The sequence below is a fragment of the Elaeis guineensis genome, chromosome 3, assembly GCF_000442705.2.
Source record: "Elaeis guineensis isolate ETL-2024a chromosome 3, EG11, whole genome shotgun sequence".
Classification (NCBI taxonomy): Eukaryota; Viridiplantae; Streptophyta; class Magnoliopsida; order Arecales; family Arecaceae; genus Elaeis; species Elaeis guineensis.
Genome location: NC_025995.2, coordinates 5,446,239 through 5,457,893, shown reverse-complemented (window position 1 = coordinate 5,457,893; position 11,655 = coordinate 5,446,239). Strand labels below are relative to the sequence as shown.

The 11,655-nt window shown below is 39.7% G+C and overlaps 1 pseudogene; it reads right to left on the bottom strand.

Annotated features, from left to right (window-relative positions):
* Window positions 1-1,069: 1,069 nt before the first annotated feature.
* Window positions 1,070-4,684, bottom strand: LOC105042342 (uncharacterized; annotated as a pseudogene).
* Window positions 4,685-11,655: the final 6,971 nt, after the last annotated feature.

Here is an 11,655-nt window from a genome sequence, read left to right as displayed (position 1 = left end):
AGTTCTTGACTTGCAGGGGCAAGTCCTTGCTTTGGCCCATCCTCAGCCACAGGAGTCCACTATTGAGGTCACAGACCTCACTGCAGAGGCTGGCAGGCTCAGAGGAGCATTGGAGGGTGGATATGAGTTACTGAGGAGAGAGATCCGAGGATCGAGTGAGCATGCATCCACTCAGTTCACTGCTCTACTTCAGTCTGTTTCCAGAGCACTGAACGTACTTGATTCCATCAGACTCACCCTTTCTGTTCAGTCCTTAGCCTCTCAGCGTTCTCAGCCTCCCAGTTCTTCTCACTCTCCTGCTCGTGCCAGAGGCAGACGGGGTAGAGGGCGCACTTCTGGTCGAGATCCATCAGCTCCTCATCCCATATCTGACGACTCCGATCCTTCTAGTCATGATCTTTACTAGATCCTAGGTGTTAGTGTCTTGTTCTAGGATCTGTATTTTGGGGCCATGTATTGACAATTAGCTGGTTGACTTTTATATTATGAACTATGTATTGAAACAATTATGATTTTATGGTATCATCTTTTACTTATATTTCTACCTTTTGTAATGATGTCGATCATATTTTGGTTATATACATTCTCCTTGTTGAAATATTGTCTTTTCTTTGTTGTTGTTTGCTGTTAATAATTGCTGTATTAAGGGGAGCAAACATCTATGATAAACTCTAACGGGGGAGAAATTAAAGTATGTTTCGGAAAAAGGAGGAGTTAACCATGTTTGATGATGTCAAAAAGGGGGAGAAATTAAACAAAAAAATCCATCAAAAGAAAAGCAACCCATCAAAAGCAAAACTACAAATTATGAGAAATTAATGAATGAATTGGAGAATTTAAAGAATAATATCAAAAGTACAATGCTAAGTACAATGCAAATAAGTAACTTTTAAATTACTTCTTTAAATATGCTCTGATATACTTCAAAATTCCAATTTGCCTTGATACATCTTAAGAAATTCAACTTGCCTTGATACATCTTAAGAAACTCAACTTGCCTTGATACATCTTAAGAAATTCAACTTGCTTTGATACATCTTAAGAAATTTAACTTACTCTGATACATCTTAAAATTTTTTAACTTGCTCTGATACATTGTAAAATTTTTTCTGATGAATATAAATATAATTTTATATAAATTTTGTCAAAAAGTCCTTACATTTAACGCTCTGAAATTTTCAGAAAACTGTAAGTTGGATGCTTAGTAATCCTGGCACAAGGAAGTAGATGCAATAGCGTAATGAGGACATGGAGCCAAGAAATATACTGATGGAATTTAAACCATGAGAGAAAGGCAAAGATATATGTGTGAAACACTATCCAGCCAAAAACAAGGAAAACATCTCCATCTTCCTCCCCATTCATCTGGCGATGGAGGCGTTGGCATCAACGATGACGGAGAGACAACAACCAAAATGCAAGAGTAGCAGAGTAACCCAAACAGTGTAAGGACATCAGGACCTCCGAATATGCATCAGAGCGGCTCTCTGGCAAAGACCCAAAGAAAGAAACACACACACACACAAAAAAAAATATTCAGAAGATTGCAACCTTCAAGAGTCCAAATGATTTTACCCAAAAAAAAAAACAAAGAGTCCAAATCTTTGACGTCCTGGAATCTTAATTCACCGACTCTTTATTTTATTTTATTTTATTTTATTTTTTTATGGTTTCGTCCACTTTCTGTTTTCCTTGCCGGTCTTGCTATCAGTGTGGAGTCTCAGATTCTGGAGGTCCTTAGTGGATGTTACTCTGTTGACATTCTTGATTTTTGGCAGGTAAACCTATCGATTTTTGGCATGGGAGACGGTTAGCTTGAACACTCGCTGACTTCCATGCGATTCCCCTTCAAACCGCCTTTTGCGCTATCCTTGGATACTTGGAAAATCTTATTCGATTGGGTGGCGTCAACTTTGGTGCTCAGCGAAGCAACCTTTGACTGCAAGAGATAAACACATACAAAAATAAATGGAAAATAAAGGTGGCATGAAGTAGAACTGTAAAACCGAGAAAGAACGAAAAATATCTCAATGGGCTGTGCAGCCAACCTATGTAATATCACTTCTTGACTCACCTGACGAAGTTTTGTTATGCCATCTTTTGTCTTCTGATCAGGGGCACAGTCGTGCCTTTTGAGAAGATCTACTATTGTCTTGTCTTTAATTGTCCATTTAGTTCCATGATCTGATAGATCAACAAGATGAACCTCCTTTGTCACAGTCGAATTTCCATCCTTGTCACTGGATTCTTCATGATCTAACTCACGCATCTTCTATGCTTCAGGTTACTTTTTTTTTTTTTTTGGTAACGAACGGAGCGACAGCTTCATTAAGAAAGTATGCAAGAAAGAGATAAACAAAGATCTGATTTAGCAGAGGAAAAAGGAAAACCAAAGGAACACCACTTCAGTTGAATTTAGCAACAAACAGTGGGGACACAGGTAGGAAACAAACCCCTGAAACACCATTGAGAAAACAGCTGATAAAAGACAAGTTTCCACTAAGAGCCCATGGCAGAAGACATATAACCCGATGTGGATGATAAGATTAATAGGTGGGGTCCGTTGGGATACAACCCTGGCCATCAAAATCAGCAACCAAAGAAGCAGCATCCAGCTCCAAATACTCAAATACCTCATTGGCCATCTGAAAACAAAGGAAACCCACAATTCAATAATATGATTGCACCATAGGTTATTGCTGTGATATCACTTGCTCTGATACCAACTGTTATGGATCTGGTACAATCTATTGTAGGAAGAAAGAAGAAATAAAACAGGAATACACAATTAAGTATGTGGAATAATCTAAATACTATTTCTACAGGGCATGCAAGCTTCATTATGAAAGAGAAAATAAGTACAAGAGAAGATTCTCACACTCTCAACTCACCCAGGGGCAGCTCAACACATATGGAGGTCTGAAGCTAAATACTAAAATATAACTTTTTTTTTATTGAAATTTATACAAATTTTTTATTGAAATTTTATTTTTCTAGTTTTTCGAGATACAAAATTTTTAATTAAATTTTTATCATCAAGTTCTTCTAACATTTTTTTTTTCAATTGATAATATAGCTAATTTATTTAATATTTCTTGAGACATTGTTGATCTTAATTGATAATATAGCCAACCCTTGGACCCAATTTTTCACCACCTCAGATGCATCCTATGAACCCTTGGAATGGCAATCCTACATGTTATGGCAAAGGCTTTACTAAGAACATTTGCAATTTTATGTTGGTCATCCTACATATCCGAGGTTGAGATGAAGAAAAATGTGAGAAATAAAATCACTTTTGCCCACATTTTACATAAGTTAATATGAAGCAAATCCTCAATTTAAAAAATTATATCTTTTTTCCTCTGGAGTACAGTGATCAATTGTCGTGCAAAAATCTCCCTCCCCTGAAAAAAATCAGGAATTATTCTTTTTCTAAAAAATATCCAAAGCCAAGTGACCAATGGTGGTATTCATTAATAAATGCTTCATCAACCTATGGTGAAGAATAATGGAAGAAGATATAAGAACTGTGGATTTATTCCAAGATTCTATAGATACTTGAGTTGTCCAACAAGCACGCTTGTTTCCAAGGATGCACATTTTTATATCAACCTTTTGAGATTAAGAAAAATTCTTCCTTCGTATGGAAGAAGCTGATTCAAATCACATAATTAACAAATAAATAAATTTGTAACATCTCCTGAATTTAATGTTCAAATACTGCGGAATCAACAAAAGAATATGGGATGGGAGAAACATGAAATCGTATCCTGAAATCCGGAAGAAAATTCGAAAGCAAGCGTTACCAACCAGCTTAACTTAAGGTTACGAAATCAGTTCCACAAGGAAAAAAAATATCACTGCAAACATCAAAATATCATCTTTTCTTGTAAATCAGCAACCAAACAAGCAAACATCAAAGAAACATATACAGATGTAGACAAATTAAAAGAAATGAAGAGAGGGACAAAATAGACCTACTGCTTACAAGAAGGGGAACAAAAGCAACACGGCCAATTGTAAGAATGGTGGGCAGCGTCAACAATCTCGACGAATCTTGCTGCCCTTCCTGCCTATAACCCCCATCAGTCCCCACCTCTCTTCCAACAATTTGGTACTGATGAAGGGAACCCACCACGTCCCCTTAGGTCACCTTGCCCTTGCCACCGTTTCCTCCATACGCGCTACCGACGGCCCACTTCCTCGCACTGACCGAGCCCTCCCTGGAGGTGAGCATCGCACCTAGATCTGGACCTCATCCGCCACTAGCCGCCCTCCCCCACGGATCGTGGAGCCACACTGATTGCCCCTCTCCTTGTTAGGTCGACGAAGAGCCTCCTCCTCGTGGTGCTTGACCTATTGATTCTCGCACCAGCATTGGGGCGCATGAATCCTAGGGAGCGGGGGACCAGGGGCAGGGGCCTCTTCTGGTCCATCCTCGTCACTACCCCGCTCTTCTACGTCCTCTGGTGCCACCGTCGACGGCGTTCATCTTCTCGCAGGTGGACTGCTGGATGCGGTGGTCTGATGGAGACGCCGAGATGGATGGCAACTAACGGGATCCTTGGCGGCGGGGGCTTAAAGCAAGAGCTTTGATGACCTTATTCTTCGGTCGGCCCTAATCGTATATAAATCTTTCGTAAATAGAAGTTGTCCTTATAAAAATTTTTTCAAAATTTTTCAAGAAAACCCACTCCCAGACGCAGCAGTAATAGGATCCTGGATACTTTCTGTAATGCAAATCACTATATCATATCCCTACAGTTGCTCTATCTGATGCTCTACTGGCTCTACCTACGTCTATTCTGTCGGCTGCTCGCTCTCGATACTTGCCGAACTCCTTTCGACGGCTGCCAAGATCTCCTCTCGTCTTCTCTGCTCTTTGCTAACTGCCTCAGATACCTTGTCGACCGCAGGACCTTTAAAATCTACAATCTGAGCCTAGATCGGAGATGCACTCCAATTATAACTCAAAATAATCCTCTGACCGTTCGATTAAGATCACGAGCACTCGTAGCCATCCGATCGCGCATCCGGTCCATAGCAATTCTTGTGAGCTGTGAAAAAGCCCCTGAAAATGCCCCTCGATCCATGCACCATACGTGGACCACGTGAAATAGGCAACACCCCACATGCACCTACTGGGTCGGCCCGCATGCTCACGGCCAACCCACGCACCCCCTGCGTGTTGGGCTGCACGCCAACATGCGTCTAGGCCGAGCCCGCATGCTAGCCTTGGTTGTGCTGGTTGCTAGGTTGTCTCCTACAGTCCCCTGGTCTGCCTTTTGGCCTATACACTGCAGGCCCCACTGATCCGTGCGCTGCATGCCTCACTGCTCCATATTTTCGGATTTCTTACAACATGCTCTTTGAGTTGGACTTCTTCGCATCTGAATTTTCACTTCTGTGGATTAAATTCAAAGTATTTTTTCCAACAGTTTTAATACGGCAACCTCTGTTACTATCTTCTGCTTGAAATATATTGATGCATGCTAGGCTAACCGTGAGTCATGGCCAAGTCTCACAAGTTTCATCAGTAGGCAATTGGAATGCAAATATGAGATTTCTCACAAGCCCACCAAGTGATCATTGTCCGTGTGAGTTGCTAGAGTAGAAGTTTTTTTTTTTTTTGATAGAAATGGGAGGGAGATCCATTCGATTCATTAAAAAAAAATATTATATACAATGTTACAGTGTATGGGATTACAAGATACCTATTGAAGACGTTTGGGATCATGACTCAAATCCCATGCAAACATTTGAATAGGTGACATGTAGTAAGAAAAATGATCATGAAATGAGCACTTCATATTACAGTGTTTCCTGCCGTCTCTTAACTTCTATAGTGACTGTTTACGTTTTCATTCAGGCCCTGTTTGAAAGCTTTAAGAGTTTTGTCAATTCCCAACCTAGTTTGGGGATCACAACATGAGGTCTGTTTGGCAAGCATTAGGAGCAGAAAACAACTGGGTGGCGGGGGGAGATTCAGCGCTGATAGAAGGAAGAAAATAGTGGCCATACTCCCCACATGTCAGCTTATGACTGAAATACGGACACTGATCTGGAGGAATATTAAAATAAGAGTATAAAGCACAGTATCAGCATCATCATAGTTTATGTTGGGTGGATGTCTGGCCTGGACACCACCTTCCAAGATCTTTTCAGTACCACGCGATGCAGCAGGAAGAAAGAAGAAACAAAACAAAAGAAAAAACAATCAAAATACGTGGATCAGCCACAAAAGGGCTCGCCTCCACGGGGCATGCAAACTTAACTATGAAAAGAAAATTTTACAAGAGGAGACCTCACCCTCAACCCTTGTACACCCAATTCTCTCTCACCTAAAGTTCTCCTCACAAAAGCTCTCTCTCTCTTGGAGACCCCCTGAACCCCTGAAGAGCCTGGCGACCGCTGTCTAGGAGCCTCCTGCTCCTTCTCTCTCAGCGCCCTAGCCTCTCTCTCTCCTCTGGTTCGTACGGCGGCGAGAAACCGAACCCACTCCCTCTCTGTTACCTCACAGGGCCTTTTTTTTTACGCTTAAACCTAGTTTAAAACTTGATTAGAGAGGGATTAGGAGTCCTAAACAAAGCCAAAAAATCTCCTGGACCGTCGGATCAAGATCGGGAGCCTCCTCGGCCCTTAGATCGCGCTCCGGTCCACGAAATAGTGCCGTGGACCGCAAGAAACGCGTGAGAAACGCCCACGCGGTCCATAGACCGTGCCGTGGACCACCCGGTCCACGGTGGACCGGGGCAAGGGGCCAGCAGGCCTGGGTCGCGCGTCTCGCGCGGGCCTGGGCCTGGGTCGCGCGTCCCGTGCGGGCCTGGGTCCCGCATCCCACGCGGGCCTGGGACGCGCGTCCCGCGCGCCGCCGCCGCCCGCCGCCGGTCGCCGGCGGTCCTCCGCCACCTCGATTCTCGTGCTGACTTCAAAAGCTCGTATCTCCTCCATCCGAGCTCCGATTCAGGTGATCTTGGTCTCGTTGGACTCCGTTTTTCGCCGCGAACCTCGCTGTGGGCTCAATGTGGGCTGAATCTCGAGGCGTCAAATCCTAACAGTTCAAATACAATTCCACTTAAGTCAGCCCAAAAAATAGCAGTCAAATCACGGGACAGTGGGGTAGTCGGGCCAAAATCAAATTCAGCTACTCTAGCTTGAGTAGCTAAATAATCAGCAGCCCTATTACCCACACAAAAAATATGAGATATCGGAATGGTCTTGAAGAATTTGCTTCCTCGAGAGCAGATCCCGTAGCAGAGGGTGAAGAGAGGAATTATTCCACGCGTTTTTAGTAAGCCACTTGATCACAGTAAGAGAATCTCCCTCCACCCAAAGCTCCGTAATCCCCGTCCCATAGATGACCACCCTAACGCCCATCCAGGCTGCAACCATTTCAGCAGAAGGGATTGACGAAGGTGGCAAAATCTTGCCTCCAGCTCTCAGCAAACACCCCTGATGATACCTATTAAGGAAAGCACCAGCTGCACCATTGTCAGTCACCGATGCATCAAAGTTCAGCTTGAGAACTCTCGCTGGAGGAGGAAGCCATCACACCAGTTTCAGTAGAGTTGAATTCATAGCTCCCCAGATCAGTGGGCAGTTCACCAGCTGCATTGAGTGATGTGACGAAGAGTAAGAAGGAATGATACATGCTACTCTCCTAATTACTTGTGAAGCAGCTGCAATTTTTTGCGGAAATACCCTGTCATTACGAGCTCTCCAGATGGACCAAGCTGTACAACCCTTGAGATGCATTAACCGCTTCTCCACCTGGGAACTGAAGACCATCTGCTCCAGCAAAGAATTTAGTTCAAAGGACATCCTAGACATGGTTGTAAGCGCCAACCAACATTGTTTAACAAAAGCACAGCCAACCAAGGCATGAGAATAAACCTCTATGATTGTGGCACACAACTCACAATATTGTTGATGATTAGGGAGAATGTTTCTCCGGCACAACACAGCCTTGCAAGGGAGTCTTGTCTCAAAACTCTCCACCAGAATGTTTTAATCCTTGATCCGTGATCTTAAAACAAATGTTTGAACATTGAGCTGACTTCTTATAGTTAAACTAAGACCCGGTAAATTTATATTTCTCGGCTGTCACTTGGGCCCAAAGAGATTGGCTTGGTTCGCGCTATAACTGGGGGTTTCTTTGATGGATCTTCGAAGAATTTTGTCATTGCTACTAAGAGCATTTCCTTGAAGGCTGGCATCTCTGATCCATGGCAGCTGTACAAATCTTAAGATGAATTGAATAATGCAACACCATGTAGGTTCATACATTAAGTAGCTGAAAGAAACTTGGAAAAATTTCACTCGAAGAAGAGCTCAAAATAGCTGATCAAAATGCACTTGGCTACAATTAGGGCCGGCAATTTTCGACATAACTCATTAACATGGATACGACACGACACATACTTAAGTGGATTTGAATTTAAAATAAATGGGTTCAGATTATAAACTAGTTGACCATTTATGACACGACAAATTCGTATCTTAAGCGGGTTGATCCTTGTAATCCGTTTTGACCTATTTAACTAAATGGGTTAAAATAGGTTATACTACATATTTAAACATGTTTAATACATTTATTTTAAGATTACTTGAGGGCAAATAAGAAAAATCAAAAAATTATAACCCTAACCTAAAATAAACAATGATGGAATTCGAAACTGTGAATTAGCATAGTAGATAACTAAATTATTTTTATATTATTTTAATTTTTTGATTAAATTTTTATTATTTAAGTTAAATTTTGTAAATAAATCAAATAGCTAAATGGGTCATTAGACGGGTTGGGTCTCCGTTTGATCCACCAACATGATTTTTAATCATGTCAGATGGATCGTATCATATCAATCTGTATATATATTCATATTGTGTTCGTGTTCCAAAGATCGAACCGTTTAATTACATGGGTCGTATTTGGATTGAACTAATCTGTGCTATATCCCCAGATCAATACGACCCATTTACGATCCGTGAACACGAATTACCAGCCCTAATCATAATGACACCTCAACATTGAGGGTGAGAAATCCTAGATTAACGCAACTCACCTTTCCCCAATGCCTTGTTGACGTTCCTCAGGCCGAGCTGCCTCTTAAGAACTTAAACATTCAATCAGGCTTTCTCGAATGCTTGTCCATTTTTAAGGGGAACAGCGGTCTTTGTAGCTATGATTTGCATGGAATTCTGCACCTAGAGCCTTGGACTCTGCATTTTTCTTTCCTCTCCTATGAAAGAGGGAATAGGGCCACCCCTCCACCCTCGGGTTGGAATTGGACTCTGGCCAGCCCGAGGCCCATCAAATTGGCCCAACAACGGTTTGGACTTTAGGCTAGATAAGAAAAAATTTGAACCATATTTAGGCTAAGATAAAGAGCCCATTTTATTTTCGGTCAAGCTCGGATATACCTTTGGCTAGATCCAACTTAGCCCAGCCCAAGTCTGAACTCGAGCCCATTCAAGGCTCGCAACTAAGCCCAATTTAAGGTTTGAACCCAATCTAGTTATGTCACACTTCTAACCTCAGATTACAAGCCAACAAGTTATGGCAACTGCTGTATACTCATAGAAAAGTCTTTCCACAATCATGCAAAGTATCTCATCATGATATCATAAACAAATAATAAAATAAAATTTAAATAATTAATAATTAATATTAATTAAAATAACTAAATTAAATATCTTATAAAATAATAATACTTTAGTCTTGCATCAAACTTTAATAATTTTAATCTAAAATAAAGATATCAAGTTCTGCTTCTAATCACTTTTTCACAATGAATTCTCAAGTCAAGTTAGTTCTCTGAATATGTAAAAAAAATAAAGATATAATGTAACGAGCTAAACAGTTCAATAAGCAATAAAAACTTTAGCCGGATAAATCTAACAATAATAATAAACTGAAAATAAGTATGTAAGGTACATCAATTTAAAATCTAATTCACATATATGATACTTTCTAAATAATAAGTATGTGGATGCAATCCTTTCACAATTTAAATTTCTGCTTTAATAATTTTTTTTCAAAATATCATGTTGCATCTTGATAGCCACAAACTAAATCAAAGTATCAATATATAGCCCTCACTAGCGAGGTATCAAATTGCCAACGTTTAACCAATGCATTGGTAGGGTAACGAATTACTAGTGCACGACCTCTACTAACATAATATCAAAGTATCAATGTTTAACCTCTCCATTAGCAAAATATCGAAACACTAATATTTAATATCCCTAATGATAAGTTATCAAAGTATCAATGTTAACCACCTCACTAATAGAATATTAAATTATCAGTGTTTAACTTCTATCGGTAGAGTTTCAATGCATAATCAGGCTATGAGTCAATCTATCTCAAATCAAAGTACCTTTTTCAAAAATATATTTCATAATTCAAATCAAACAGCTCATAAAAATCATGGGACATTAAAATCAATCAGGTACACTCCATATCAAATTTAACATATTCAATCATAAATCATTTAATATTCTAAAAAAAGATATATTTAGTAATTTAAAATATAATGCATCAATTTCATAAATCATAATAAAAAATATTTTATAATTTACTGATAAATTTAGAAAGTAAAGTATTACTTCACACATACTTCCACAAATCCCAATAATTTCAAAAGTTTCTTTTTTTTTTCAAAATCTTCAGTTAATATATCAAATTGCAGTATCCTACTATTAGATATTTTGTCAAGACAACTACATCCCTATATATAATCAAGTCCAATAACAAATAATTAAAAGAGATAGGATTGACGGGTAGTCGCATCCAATGGTTTGGTCGATCCGATCATCTAAGTTCATCCAATCAAGATCATACTAGAATGTATATAGTTCAACAGAAATAGAGGGTGATCAAATTAATAGTATCTGACAAGAATTAAGATGGAGGGCATTACGCTACCCAACAACTATGGATTATGCTCTTTTCAACAGGATCACTCAAGGCATGAAAAGAAATCTCTTTACTAGATCAATCCTAGAGAGAGAAATTTTATAGAGAGAGAAAGTAGGAAGAAATAATTCTAAAGAGAGAAAGTTGTAAAGAGAAATAAAAAGAGAAAGTATAAAGAAAGAGAGAGGAGAGAAGGAAAGAAACCTCCCTTTTTTTCTTCTTCTTTCTTTTCCTTTCTCTTTTTTTCTCTTCTCTTTCTTCTTTCTTCTTCCCCTAGCAAAAAAAGGAGTGCCTATTCCCCTTTTATTTTGAGAACAAAGGGCCTTCCACTAGTGGTGGCGATGGCCGAGGATGCAGGCCATAGTAACATAGTTGGGAGATCATAGATCGATAGTTAGTGGTAATGACTGCCACTATAAAATCAAAGAAACTGAGTGAAAAATCATTACAAGAAAATAGATTATTAGTGCTGGCTAATTGCCATTACTAATAGTAGAGTTTTCTCGCTAATACTATCAACGATGGGCTCCCGTCGTTAAAATTTTATCGAAAATAACATCATCCCTAATTATCATTATTAGCAACGATAAATATCCTATAGCTAATAAGTGCAATTAGCGAGGTATTAGTGACAACAATAGCCATCACTGATAATTTAAATTTTTTTATTAATTAAAATTTAAAAAACTATTAACGATAGTGATATCGTCACTAACATCATCGCTAATAATTTT